The sequence below is a fragment of the Musa acuminata genome, chromosome BXJ3-5 (genome assembly GCF_036884655.1).
Source record: "Musa acuminata AAA Group cultivar baxijiao chromosome BXJ3-5, Cavendish_Baxijiao_AAA, whole genome shotgun sequence".
Taxonomy (NCBI): Eukaryota; Viridiplantae; Streptophyta; class Magnoliopsida; order Zingiberales; family Musaceae; genus Musa; species Musa acuminata.
In genome coordinates, this window is record NC_088353.1 from 15,487,760 (window position 1) to 15,502,500 (window position 14,741).

The following is a 14,741-nucleotide window of genomic DNA, read 5'->3' on the forward strand; positions in this document are numbered from 1 at the left end:
CTACCGCCAGCTGGGCGGTGCCATCGCCTGCAGGCAGTGAGCACTGCTCACATTGGTGTGTGTTGCTGTCATAGGTGATTCCAATTTTGCAAGATTTTTATTGTTGTGAAGCACACAACCTTATTTACATCGTCATGTAAAATTCACATCATAAGAGGAGAAGATTCATATTGAAGATTGTATGTTTATGATTCATCACATAAAATGCATACCATACTTAAACATTATATAGAACTCGTATATATAAAACAAACACATACTGTAATTTCATGATTCACCATATAAAATTTGTACGCAAGCATCGTAACAACTCATATGGAAAAATGCATATGGCTCATTGCACATACTATATGATCATGATTTAAGTGAGTGATCCAAAGAATCAAGAAAAGTCTGAAAACAAAATTTAACAAATTCATGATCGTATTGGATAGAATTCGATTAAAAAAAAATTGAGGGAATGTATCCGAGAAATTTAGAAATCCGGAAGAAGTGAGAAAGTGAACTTATGCATAAGAATTCTTAGGTTTGAGAGATCAAGATCAAATGTTTATCATATAAGATTTCAAATAATTATTGCATTATGATCTTATAAGTATCATTTTGTAACTGACAGTTTTAATTCTTATGATCCCCTTTTTATTATTTTGGCTAGAGAGCTTTATGAGTTATTTTGGATCTTTGGTCATAAGCCTTGGGCATCCAAAATCAAAGTATCATCTCTTGCTCCTAGCTTATGATGGTACATTTTTCTACAAAAAAATATGATTTTTAGGTACCCATTTGACCTTGGGTGACTAAAAAATCAATCTACTTAACTTATCATATTGCATTGAGTCATTTGAGGTTCTTTTAGGAACCTAAGTCAATTTATGTGGACTATATCTCCTGAATAGACATTTGTACGCAACATGTCCATGTTTGCAACAAAAGTTGCATTTGGTGTGAGGTGATACATACAAGGTAGGGCCTTTAATAAAGGTGGTTGGATTTTGGTGAGAGCTACTCACAAATCTGATTCCACCTTTTTTATGAATGTGACCCTTATTGGCAAGGATGATGTTTAAGGACTTGCTACCATCCTCAAATTTCTTCAAGGTTTCTTTGAGTAGCAAGATTTTCTTTTGAAGTATTTATAGTTCATGGCATTTTGTGCAGGAAGCTTAGCTATTTTCATGCTCAATCTTTACTATAATAAGAGAAGCATGTTCCTTTTTCAAAGAGTTGTACTTTTTACTCAATATTCTATATTCATCGAACAATTCATGAAAAACACTTGATAGTTTATCAAATGATAAATTTGCATCAATTAAACTTGTTACCTCATCTCCAATGACCATTAGTGCATAGTGAGCAACTTGCTCGGTGTTGGTTGGCTCCTCTTCTTCGGATGCACTTGAGTCATCCCATGTTACTTTGAAAGCCTTCTTCTTTGGTGTCCTCTTCTTAGCTTAGGGACATTCGCTCTTATAGTATCCCGGCTTCTTGCATTCGTAGCATATCACTTGTTCTTTCTTAGGTTCAAATTTATTTTTAGTATCATTTTTAAATTTATTTCTTTTTATGAATCTTTTGAACTTCTTTGTTAAGAGTGCCAAGTCATCATCAAAGTCCTCATTACTTGAGTTTTCTTTCAAGTGGTCTTCTTGTGTTCTCAGTTCTATGTCCTTATTGTTCTTTGGAAGGGTGTCCTCAAGCACTTCATGAGCTTTACATGTCATTTCATAGGTCATTAGTGATCCAATTAATTCTTCAAGAGGAAAATTATTTAGATCTTTGGCCTCTTGAATGATCGTTACTTTAGGATCCTAACTTTATAGAAGGGATCTTAAAATCTTATTAACTAATTCAAAATCTGAGAAACCTTTACCAAGTCCGTTTAGACCATTGACAACATCTGTAAATCGAGTGTACATGTCTCCAATGGTCTCACTCAGTTTCATTTGAAACAACTAATAAAAATATACTAAAAGATTAATTTTTTACTCCTTCACTCTACTAGTGCCTGCATGAGTCATTTCGAGTCTGTGCCAAATGTCAAAAGCCATTTCACAAACTAATATTCGATTAAACTCATTTTTATCTAATGCACAAAATAAGGCATTCATAGCCTTTGCGTTTAAAGCGAAAGTCTTCTTCACCAATTCATTCCAATCGTTCATTAGAAGAGAAGACTTTCGAAAACTATTTTCTATAATATTTCATAATTCGAAATCTATTGAAATTAGGAAGATCCTCATTCTAGTCTTCCAATATGTGTAATCCATCCCATTGAACATGGGTGGATGTGTAATTTAATAGCCCTCTAGGTTGCCGTCAAATGTCATCTCTTTTGGTTTTAAATCAAATGAGAGTGAACCTTGCTCTGATACCAATTGTTAGGATCAAGAGTGGTACTAAGAGGGGGGGTGAATTAGTGCAGCGAAAAATTCTTTGATTTTCGTATAACATATTTCGTACGTCCAATGAAAATCGAATCGGAAGGATAGCAACTTGAAACATATGAGAGCATAAGTAAGATGAGGGGGAGAAGCAGTTTGCTATGAAATGATTTGCACTTAAAGTAAATTGCACTAATGAAAAGCAAACCGGAATTTAGAGAATTTAGAGTGGTTCGGTCAACGTGAACTACATCCACTTTTGGATTTCTCCTCCGACGAGGTCTCCGGCGTCTACTATAGGCCTTCGTTTAATAGTTGAAGACCAATCACCTTTTGCAGCACTTTCTCCTTTTCATGGGTTTAGGAGAGAACCGTTACAAGTCTCATATCTCTCTTGAATGATCTCAAAACATAGAAAGAGAGGAGGCCTCTAGCACTTGTTTATAACACTTTTACACCCCAACAACTCAAGATTATCTTAATGATTTCATGCCCTTTCATACATAAAAGGATGGGGTTTTTATAGGCCCCAATAGCTTCAAAAATGGAGTCAAAAAGTGTCTACTCCCGGATTTCCAATACCATCACCATTACTGGGCGATACCACCGCCTGACACAGGACACTGGGTGGTACTACCGCTTAGTCTGGGTGGTACTACCACTCAGTCTAGGCGGTACCACCGCCTGATAAAGCTTGGAGAACGAGCTTTGGTAGTACCACCGCTTGACAGGGGCGATACCACCACTGGTAGTAATAACTGCTGGCGGTACCACTACCCAGTTTGGGTGGTACCATTGCCTAGACCACCTGGGAGACTGGGTCTTCTAGGTGGTGCAACCGTCGGCCATGTTTTTAGGGGCTAATTGGGCTATTCAATCTAGCCCAATTCAGCCTTGTTAAGGGCCTAGTTGGCCCCTAATTAAGTTAGTGGGATTATGTCCCAATCCTAACTTAATTTATGCTCTAACTATGATAATTAAGAAATGATCACAGCTCTTCTTGTTCCGATGCGTTAATTGCTCTTCCGACGAGCTTCCGGCGTACTTCCGGCGAACATCCGACGAACTCTCGATAATGCTCTGGCGGACTCCCGGGAAGCTCCTGGACTTTACGACGATCTTCTTGGCAAGTTCCGACGAGCTTCTTTGGCAAGCTTTTGGACTTCTCGGTTGGTTACGACAAAACTTCCGACGAACGTCCGGACATTCGACGAACTCTCGAACTCCCAATGTGATCTCGATCTTGACACTGGTATAAAACCTGCTTTATGTCCTACTACTATCATAGTTAATCCTACAAACTTATCAAGGTCTAACAAATTACAATTGACTTCATCATCAAAATTCGAGATTCAACAAACTTATCAGTTTGATGCTTGAATTCAAAGGTCTTGAATTCAATAATGTATTTTCTCAAGTATAGCATATAGATAGGGTGAGTTAAGGTTAACTCCGTCATCAATTGATTGTCATCATAAAAAAGGAGGAGATTGTTCAATCTCGGATTTTGATGATGAAATCAATTGTAAATTGTTTGATCTAATCTATATATTGAGAAAATTGTGCAAGATTAACAACGACAGCAATAAGACAAAAAGCAAGTGTTGTGCTGGAGTCAAGATTGAGACTTCGTTGGGAGTTCAAGAGTTTGTCGAAAGTCCGGATGTTCATTGGAAGTTTTGCTAGAACCAACCGAGAAGCTTTGGAGCTTGCAAAAGAAGTTCGTTGGAACTTGCCAAGAAGTTTGTCGTAAAGTCTAGGAGCTTGCCGGGAGTTCACCGGAACATCGCCGATAGTTCGTCGAAAGATCGCCAGAAGCTCGCCGGAAAAGCAATTGATATACCGGAACAAGATTGCTTTGATTATGTCTTAGTTATTATAGTTAGATAGTAGATTGAGTTAGAATTGAGAGGTAATCCCACTAACTTAATTATGCTAGTCATAGGTGCCCAGCAAGCCAATCACGTGAGTGATGGCACGTGTGACTTGATACATAATCTTTTTGCTTATTATATTTTGGCGTATATCACTTTATAACTATTGCATAAATGCATATATATATTGTGATGTCCTTGGATTTGTGCAATGGGAATCAGATCGTGATGAGATCACGATAATGAGATCGATTCACCTTTAAACACATATCCTAAATAATCCCGGTCATATAGGTTACTCGAGAGGGACATCGTGATAACCGGATAGACTGGTGTGCTGTATACCCGTCCATATGATGGATGCAGCTGGTCTCATAGCTGCTCGTGTAGGGACACTAGGGATACAGTACAGGTGCTCATTGGAGAATGAGTTCACTGATTCATCCGCTTATGGAATGCTGGATGGTTGATGATGCCTTATTGTTAGACAGCGATTCCGTAGTCCTAGTGGTGTATCTGGTACTTAGACTTGAGACACCAAGGATGTCCTGTATGAGTGCTCCACTCTTTGATACTAGACTTATAAGTTTGGCTGTCCCAGATCTTGTACAGTTGGTCATTGGGAGTGGTAGTCGACCTTACGAGGGCTATTGAGTGTCGACAGAGGATCATCCACTCTCGGCGTCATGAGAGGAATATCCCATGTGTTCTTGCTCAGACAAATCCCTGGCCAGGGTCATTCGGGTTGAGAGAGAAAGAGTTCTCCGGGAGAATCCGATTAGAGCGAGACTTGAGTAGAAACCGTATGGGTCTGACAGCACCATGCTCGATATACGATCTCTGGGATATTAGATAGATGAGGGACTATAGGTACATGGTAACTGTGGACAGACAGGTCCAATGGATTGGATTCCCCTGTATCGTCTGGGGACTATGGCGTAGTGGCCTAGTACGTCCGTAGTCGATGAGTCGAGTGAATTATTACAGAGATAATAATTCACTGAGTTAGAAGGAGTTCTGACAGGTATGACTCACGGCCAGCTCGATATTGGGCCTAGAGGGTCACACACATATGGTAGGCATTGCGATGAGTAGAGGTTCGGATATGAGATATCCGACGGAGCCCTTGTCTTATTGGATGCAGATCCAATACCCACTAGGGAAGGACCCATTAGGGTTTGACACGGGATCTCTATAAATAGGAGGGATTCACAGCCTCATAGGCTAGAGTCTTTGCTTGCCTTTCCTATTCTCCTCTTCCTCTCCACCTCAGAGCAGGCCTGGAGTTTTGAGGAACGTCGTCGCAACCCTGCTGTTTGGATCACCGCTAGAGAGGAGGACGCTTGACCTCCTTTACCCTCTCCTAAGGATCTGCAAGGAAACAGGGATATACGATCTCCCTAGGTAACACAATCTACTTTATATGTAGTTTCATGTTTCGCGGATTTTTGCGTACCAATCTTCGCACGACGATGAACATCTTTTTGGGAATCGGGGATTTTGTTTTCTTGTTCTTCCGCTACGCATGTGATGTCGCCCCCATGATTTTCCAACAGTGGTATCAGAGCCAGGTTGTTCGTGCGAATGATTGGTTTTGAACTGCGTGCGTTGTGTTTAGGAAGAATTTTGACGTCAAAATCGTTGACGCAAAAGCGAGAAATGGCAGCAATAGTTGCTGCCCTCGATCTACGTGCGTGAAGCGCAGCCGAAGGCGGGCAGCACAGGGGCTGCGTCTGCAGTAGCCGGCCGGCGGCCTGCTTGCAGCAGCCTTGCTGCCGGCGGGGCTGGCAGCCCACGGGCAGAGGCGTCGCAGGGCAGCGGCGCCTGCCGCCGCAAGGAAGCGGTGATTGCCGCCGCAGCTCCCGCGGGCGAAACCCCCCCCCCCCCCCACAGGGGCGGCCGCCTGGCGGGACAGCACCGCCTGTGGAGGCAGCGGCGCCCGCGGGGGAGCCCACCTGCAGCGGCAGCGCCGCTAGCGGGCGTGCCGCCTGTAGGCGAGGGCAGTGCCCTCGCCCCGCCGCACAGGCCGCCGCCAGCATGGTGGCGGCGGCGGCGGCAGCAGTAAATGATAGTAGGGCATTAGGGTTTTCTAAGAAAAAGATAGTTTTACCCCTCGAAATTTAAGAAATTTCAGTTTCTATCTTTTGTCCAAATTACGAAAATACCCCTATAAATTCAGAAATTCCCTACATGTCCCTGATTTCAGAAAATATTAATTAATTAAAAGGTTTAGTTGATTATTATTTTTATTATTATCTAGTAGTCCTACATGATGATTTTTATTTATACATGTGATGTATGATGTGTGGACGGATGATCATGGACCGTGTGATGTGTGTACTTGTGATTATTATTATTGAGGTCTGCGAGCCTCCATTATATTTCTCGTTTATTGTCGGGCCTGCGTGCCTATGATTAAGTTGTAATCACATGAGGAGGCGCAGCGGGAGCGTGGATGCGATAGCGGGACCCACGAGACGGACGATCGTGATGCATGGAGATGCATCAAGATATCGACGGAATCGACGAGGACGAGATGGACGATCACAGGGCATGGAGATGTACCGTTGCACACATAGATCTTGATGTGAGTGATTAGGCCTACTGGCTCGGGCCTAATCATATTAGGTTGTGGTCCATGATCATCTGGTGTGATTGCTTATACACATACTAGATAAGTATATATATTTGCATGCGATGTAGATATATATTAAATATGTATATGTGTGACAAGTCATATTAGGAGACCAAATCTTAGAAACATCTCTCGATAATATTAAGTCGGTAAACGTGAGGCAATTAGATTGACCCACGTGGCCTTCCATCGTTATAAGTAGGAACCGATTCCCGGTGTAGGTTGAGTTGGTCGAGTCCCTCGAGACTCACCTATATCGCGATTCGCTATCTTGCTTACGACATAGAGATGTCACCGGTGACCTGAGGGCATGGTATACTTGGTCGAGTCCCTCGTGGGTATATCATCAAATCAGACTCATCTTGTAACGAAGGTGTTGACTTAACCGAGCATCATGGTTGGTCGAGTCCCTCGAGGCTATGGTGATTCGGTGGCCGAACAGGACAGGAATCACAAGGAGTTGTGATCGGCAAGAGTTGCCTACCTTTTAGGCTTAGTGTGATTGGTCGAGTCCCTCGAGGTTACACTAAGACGCTGATTGGATCCTGATCCCCACTAGAAGTCTGCCGGAGACTTCCGTTTCACGTGCTGAGGGTGTCGCGTGACTCGTTAGTAAAATAGTGGGAGCATATTAAGATAGAAGTCCATATCTTGATAGTTTATTTCTTGCAAAATTTGCATGTTATTCATTTCTGCTACATCTTTATTTTCAGAAAATGTCGCTTTCAAATCCCTTACGTGGCATACTTGATGTCAACCGCCCCACTGGTCCAAATTATACGGATTGGCTCCGTAACTTGAGAATTGTTCTCACAGCGGAGAAAATCGTGTACGTCCTTGATACAGTGATGCCTACGCCCGAAGAAGGGGCAAGCGAGGATGAGATCGCTCGCTACTTGAAGTACATTGATGACTCCACTCTTGCTCAATGCTATATGTTGGGCTCTATGACTCCAGAGTTACAGAGACAACATGAAAAGATGGATGCCAGATCCATTCTCCTACATGTCCGCAAATTGTTTGAGGAACAGGGAAGGACTCAACGATATGAGATATCCAAGAGCCTTTTCCGCGCTAGGATGACTGAGGGGACACCGGTTCAGAACCATGTCCTAAAGATGATTGAGTGGATAGAGAAACTCACAAGTCTAGGAATGGTCCTAGAGGATAACTTGTGTGTGGACATTGTGCTTCAGTCCCTACCAGATTCCTTTTCACAGTTCATAATGAATTTTAATATGAACAAGCTTGAGGTGACTCTCCCAGAGCTCCTCAATATGTTGAGGGAGGCAGAGAGTACTATTAAGAAAGAGAAGCCAGTTCTCTACACTGGTGAGACCAGAAAGAAAAGGAAAGCAGAAAGGTCCCTTAAGAAGGGAAAGGGCAAGGGCAAACAAGGTAAAGCAAAGGTTGCTAAGAAAGACCCAGCAAAGGACAAAGGCCAGTGCTTCCACTGTGGTAAAGATGGGCATTGGAAGAGGAACTGCAAAGAGTACCTTGCAGAAAGGGCGAAACAAGAAGCTTGGTGAAGCTTCAAGTACATTCTTGATCAATCTCCAATTGTTAGATTTTTGTGATGGTGCATTGGTATTGGATACCAATATTGCTTATCACATCTACAATTTATTGTAAATTCTAGCAAAGCTAAGGGGAGATTAGCGAGAGGAATATTGCATAAACGTTTGTTTATGCAAGACACTACTCCACATATCATGAATGTAAGTGTCTAAGAGGAAACGAGATGAGGTGAATAGTGCACACCTATGGCATTGTAGGCTAGGTCACATCCATGAAAGAAGGATTCAAAAGTTGCTAAATGATGGATATCTAGATCCATTCGACTACGTGTCATATGCAACTTGTGAACCTTGCATTCGTGGAAAATTGACCAACTCTCCATTTAGTGGAACTGGAGAGAGAGCCACTGAGTTGTTGGAACTCATACATAGTGATGTATGTGGACCCATGTCAACTCATGCCATTGGAGGTTACTCCTACTTCATTACATTTACTGATGATTTCTCAAGGTATGGATATGTGTACTTAATGAAGTACAAGTCCGAGGCCTTTGAGAAATTCAGAGAGTATAGGAATGAGGTGGAGAACCAAACTGGAAAGAGTATCAAAACTTTTCGATCAGATCGAGGAGGTGAGTACTTAAGTACAGAGTTTACTCAGTTCCTCAAGGACCATGGGATATTATCCCAATGGACACCTCCTTATACACCCCAGCTCAATGGTGTCTTTGGAAGGAGAAATTGTACGTTATTAGATATGGTACGGTCCATGATGAGTTTTGCTAACCTACCCATCTCATTCTGGGGATATGCCCTAGAAACCGCAGCTTACCTTCTAAATAGAGTTCCAACTAAGTCGGTAGTGTCTACACCATATGAGATATGGAAAGGGAAGAAGCATGATCTTAAGGTTGTTAAGATTTGGTGCTGCCCTACCCATGTTAAAAGACACAACCCCGATAAGTTAGAATCAAGGACAGAGCGATGCAAATTTGTGGGATACCCCAAGGAAACTTGTGGGTATTATTTCTATCATCTCGAGGACCAAAAGGTCTTTGTAGCTAAGAGAGCAGTGTTCCTTGAGAAGGAACACATTCTTGGCGGAGATAGTGGGAGAATGATAGAGTTGAGCGAGATTGGAGAACCAAGCTCAAGCACCACTCTACAGCCCGAGTCTGTTCAGGTACCTAATACACAAGTTTCAACTTTACGTAGGTCTGATGGAGTATTCCATCCTCTTGAAGGATATGTGGGACATATTAGAGGAGAGGATGTTGAAGATATTGATCCTCAGACCTACGAGGAGGCTATTATGAGTATAGACTCCGGGAAGTGGCAAGAAGCCATGAATTCTGAGATGGATTCTATGTACTCTAATAAGGTTTGGAACCTAGTTGATGCGCCCGAAGGTATTGTACCCATCGGTTGCAAGTGGATCTTTAAGAAAAAGATTGGAGTAGATGGAAAGGTAGAGACCTATAAAGCAAGGCTAGTGGCTAAGGGGTATCGTCAAAGGCAAGGTGTTGACTACGACGAAACCTTCTCACCCGTAGCAATGATAAAATCCATCAGAATTCTATTGGCTATTGCAACACACTATGATTATGAGATTTGGCAGATGGATGTGAAAACCGCATTCCTCAATGGGAACCTCGAGGAGGAGGTGTATATGATGCAACCTGAGGGATTCGTGTCCAAGAACTGCCCAAATAAGGTGTGTAGGTTGCTTAGATCCATTTATGGACTAAAGCAAGCTTCCCGAAGTTGGAACATAAGATTTGATGAGGCAATCAGATCTTATGACTTCGTTAAGAACGAAGATGAGCCTTGTGTGTATAGGAAGGTAAGTGGGAGCGCTATCACCTTTTTGGTGTTATATGTGGATGACATCCTCATCATTGGGAATGACGTAGGAATGCTATCCATAGTAAAGACTTGGTTATCTAGACACTTCTCCATGAAGGACTTAGGGGAAGCATCCTATATCTTGGGGATTAGAATCTATAGAGATAGATCCAAAAGGATGCTTGGCTTGTCCCAGTCCAGGTACATAGAAACCATTGTCAAAAGGTTTGGCATGGAAAATTCCAAGAGAGGTCTCATACCGATGAGACATGGGATATCGCTTTCTACGAGTATGTCCCCAAAGACTCCAAAAGAAAGGGCAAACATGAATATGATACCTTATGCCTCAGTAATAAGGTCTATCATGTATGTCATGCTATGTACTAGGCCTGATATAGCGCATGCTCTGAGTGTCACGAGCAGGTATCAAGCGGATCCAGGCTTGGAGCACTGGAAAGCAGTAAAGTGTATCCTTATGTACTTGAGAAAGACTAAGGATCTTTTACTAGTGTATGGAGGTAATAGCCTTAAGGTTGAAGGCTACACTGACTTAAGTTTTCAGTCTGATGTCGATGATAGCAAGTCAAATTCAGGGTATATGTACACCTTGAATGGAGGAGCAGTGTGCTGGAAGAGTTCCAAGCAAGATACCACTGCTGACTCGACCACAGAGGCGGAGTACATTGCTGCATCAGATGCAGCAAAGGAGGGAGTCTGGGTGAAGAAGTTCATCACAGATTTGGGAGTTGTTCTGGGTAGCGAGGAGCCGATCTCCTTATATTGTGACAACAATGGGGCGATTACTCAAATAAGGGAACCCGAGTCTCATCAGAAGTGTTCTGAGGTGGTTCCAACTTATTAGAGAGATCGTAACCCGAGGATATGTAGCAGTGGAAAGAGTTCCATCCGAAGATAACATTGCAGATCTACTGACAAAGCCGTTGTCTCAGATTGTCTTTGAGCGTCACAGGAGTCTGATGGGGATTATACACATAGGTGATTGGCTTTAGGTCAAGTGGGAGATTGCTAGTCATAGGTGCCCAGCAAGCCAATCACGTGAGTGATGGCACGTGTGACTTGATACAGAATCTTTTTGCTTATTATATTTTGGCGTATATCACTTTATAACTATTGCATAAATGCATATATATATTGTGATGTCCTTGGATTTGTGCAATGGGAATTGGATCGTGATGAGATCACGATAATGAGATCGATTCACCTTTAAACACATATCCTAAATAATCCCGGTCATAGGTTACTCGAGAGGGACATCGTGATAACTGGATAGACTGGTGTGCTGTATACCCGTCCATATGATGGATGCAGTTGGTCTCATAGCTGCTCGTGTAGGGACACTAGGGATATAGTACAGGTGCTCATTGGAGAATGAGTTCACTGATTGATCCGCTTACGGAATGCTGGATGGTTGATGATGCCTTATTGTTAGACAGCGATTCCGTAGTCCTAGTGGTGTATCTGGTCCTTAGACTTGAGACACCAAGGATGTCCTGTATGAGTGCTCCACTCTTTGATACCAGACTTATAGGTTTGGCTGTCCCAGATCTAGTACAGCTGGTCATTGGGAGTGGTAGTCGACCTTACGAGGGCTATTGAGTGTCGACAGAGGATCATCCACTCTCGGCATCATGAGAGGAATATCCCATGTGTTCTTGCTCAAACAAATCCCTGGCCAGGGTCATTCGGGTTGAGAGAGAAAGAGTTCTCCGGGAGAATCCGATTAGAGCGAGACTTGAGTAGAAACCGTATGGGTCTGACAGCACCATGCTCGATATATGGTCTCTGGGATATTAGATGGATGAGGGACTATAGGTACATGGTAACTGAGGACAGACAAGTCCAATGGATTGGATTCCCCTGTATCGTCTGGGGACTACGGCGTAGTGGCCTAGTACGTCTGTAGTCGATGAGTCGAGTGAATTATTACAGAGATAATAATTCACTGAGTTAGAAGGAGTTCTGACAGATATGACTCACGGCCAGCTCGATATTGGGCCTAGAGGGTCACACACATATGGTAGGCATTGCGATGAGTAGAGGTTCGGATATGAGATATCCGACGGAGCCCTTGTCTTATTGGATGCAGATCCAATACCCACTAGGAAAGGACCCATTAGAATTTGACACGGGATCTCTATAAATAGGAGGGATTCACAGCCTCATAGGCTAGAGTCTTTACTTACCTTTCCTATTCTCCTCTTCCTCTCCACCTCAGAGCAGGCCTGGAGTTTTGAGGAGCGTCGTCGCAACCCTACTGTGTGGATCACCGCTAGAGAGGAGGACGCTTGACCTCCTTTACCCTCTCCTAAGGATCTGCAAGGAAACAGGGATATACGATCTCCCTAGGTAACACAATCTACTTTATACGTAGTTTCATGTTTCGCGGATTTTTGCGTACCAATCTTCGCACGATGACGAACAACTTTCTGGGAATCGGGGATTTTGTTTTCTTGTTCTTCCGCTGCGCATGTGATGTCGCCCCCATAATTTTCCAACAAATTAGGGGCCAACTAGGCCCTTAACAGGGCTGAATTGGGCCAGATTGAAAAGCCCATTTAGCCCCTGAAATCATAGCTGATGGTGGCATCGCTTGGGAGACCTAGTCTCCCAAGTGGTTTGGGCGGTGGTACCGCTAGCAGGTAATGTTGCTAGCGGTGGTACCGCCCCTGTCAAGCGATGGTACCGCCAGAGCTCGGTCTTCGAGCTCTGTCAGGAGGTGGTACCACCCAAACTAGGCGGTGGTACCGCCTAATGTCTGACTACAGGTGGTAGAATAGCCGAGTAATGACGGTGGTACCGCTAGTACCATGAAATCCGGTGATATGATATTTTTTGGTTCTAATTTTGAAGCCAATAGGGTCTATAAAAACCCCACCCTTTTCTTCATGATAGGGCACGAAAGCATTGGCATAATCCTGAATTCTTAAGTTTTAAAGTATTGCAAAAAGTGCTAGAGTCCTTCTCCTCCCTTTCTAAGTGTTGAGATCATTCAAGAGAGGTGTGAGACTTGTAAGGGTTATATCCTAAGACCGTGAAAAAGAGAAAGCGCTGTAAAAGATAGATGGTACTTGCTCTTTGAAGGAAGGCCTTTAGTGGATCCCGGTGACCTCGACGGAGGAGGAATCCGAAGCGGATGTAGGTCCCTTTGACCGAACCCTCTAAATTCTGGTTTGCTTTTCCTGTTGTGAAATTTACTTTACTGCAAATCTCCCTTAGCTTCTCATTACATTCTTACGAAAGTTTTAAGTTCAATATCATTCCGAAATGATTTGAATCGAACTGATAAATTTGTTCTACCACCTGTAGTCTGACACTAGGCGGTACCACCGCCTAGTCTGGGTGGTACCACCTCCTGACAGAGCTCGAAGACCGAGCTCTGGCGGTACCATCGCTTAACAGGGGCGGTACCACCGCTAGCAACATTACCTACTAGTGGTACCACCGCCTAAACCACCTGGGAGACTAGGTCTCCCAAGCGGTGCCACCATCAGCTATGATTTCAGGGGCTAAATGGGCTTTTCAATCCGACCCAATTCAGCCCTATTAAGGGCCTAGTTGGCCCCTAATTAAGTTAGTGGGATTACCTCCTAATTCTAACTCAATCTACTATCTAACTATAATAACTAAGACATAATCAAAGTAATCTTGTTCCGGTATATCAATTGCTTTTCCGACGAGCTTCTAGCGATATTTCGACGAACTCTCGGCAATGTTCCGATGAACTCCCGACAAGCTCCCAGACTTTACGACAAACTTCTTGGCAAGTTCCAACGAGCTTCTTTGGCAAGCTCCAAGACTTCTCGGTTGGTTCTAGCAAAACTTCCGACTAACGTCCGGACTTCCGACAAACTCTTGAACTCCCAACGAAGTCTCAATCTTGACTCCAGCACAACACTTGCTTTTTGTCTTATTGCTGTCGTAGTTAATCTTGCACACTTTTCTCTATATATAGATTAGATCAAACAATTTACAATTGATTTCATCATCAAAATCCGAGATTCAATAATCTCCTCCTTTTTTATGATGACAATCAATTGATGACGGAGTTAACCTTAACTCACCCTATCAATATGCCATACTTGAGAAAATACATTATTGAATTCAAGACCTTTGAATTCAAGCATCAAACTGATAAGTTTGTTGAATCTCGGATTTTGATGATGAAGTCAATTGTAATTGCTAGAACCAACTGAGAAGTCTTGGAGCTTGCCAAAGAAGCTCGTTGGAACTTGCCAAGAAGTTTGTCGTAAAGTCTGGGAGCTTGCCGGGAGTTCACCGGAACATTGCCGAGAGTTCGTCGAAAGATCGCCAGAAGCTCGTCGGAAAAGCAATTGATATACCGAAACAAGATTGCTTTGATTATGTCTTAGTTATTATAGTTAGATAGTAGATTGAGTTAGAATTGGGAGGTAATCCCACTAACTTAATTAGGGGCCAACTAGGCCCTTAACAGGGTTGAATTGGGCCG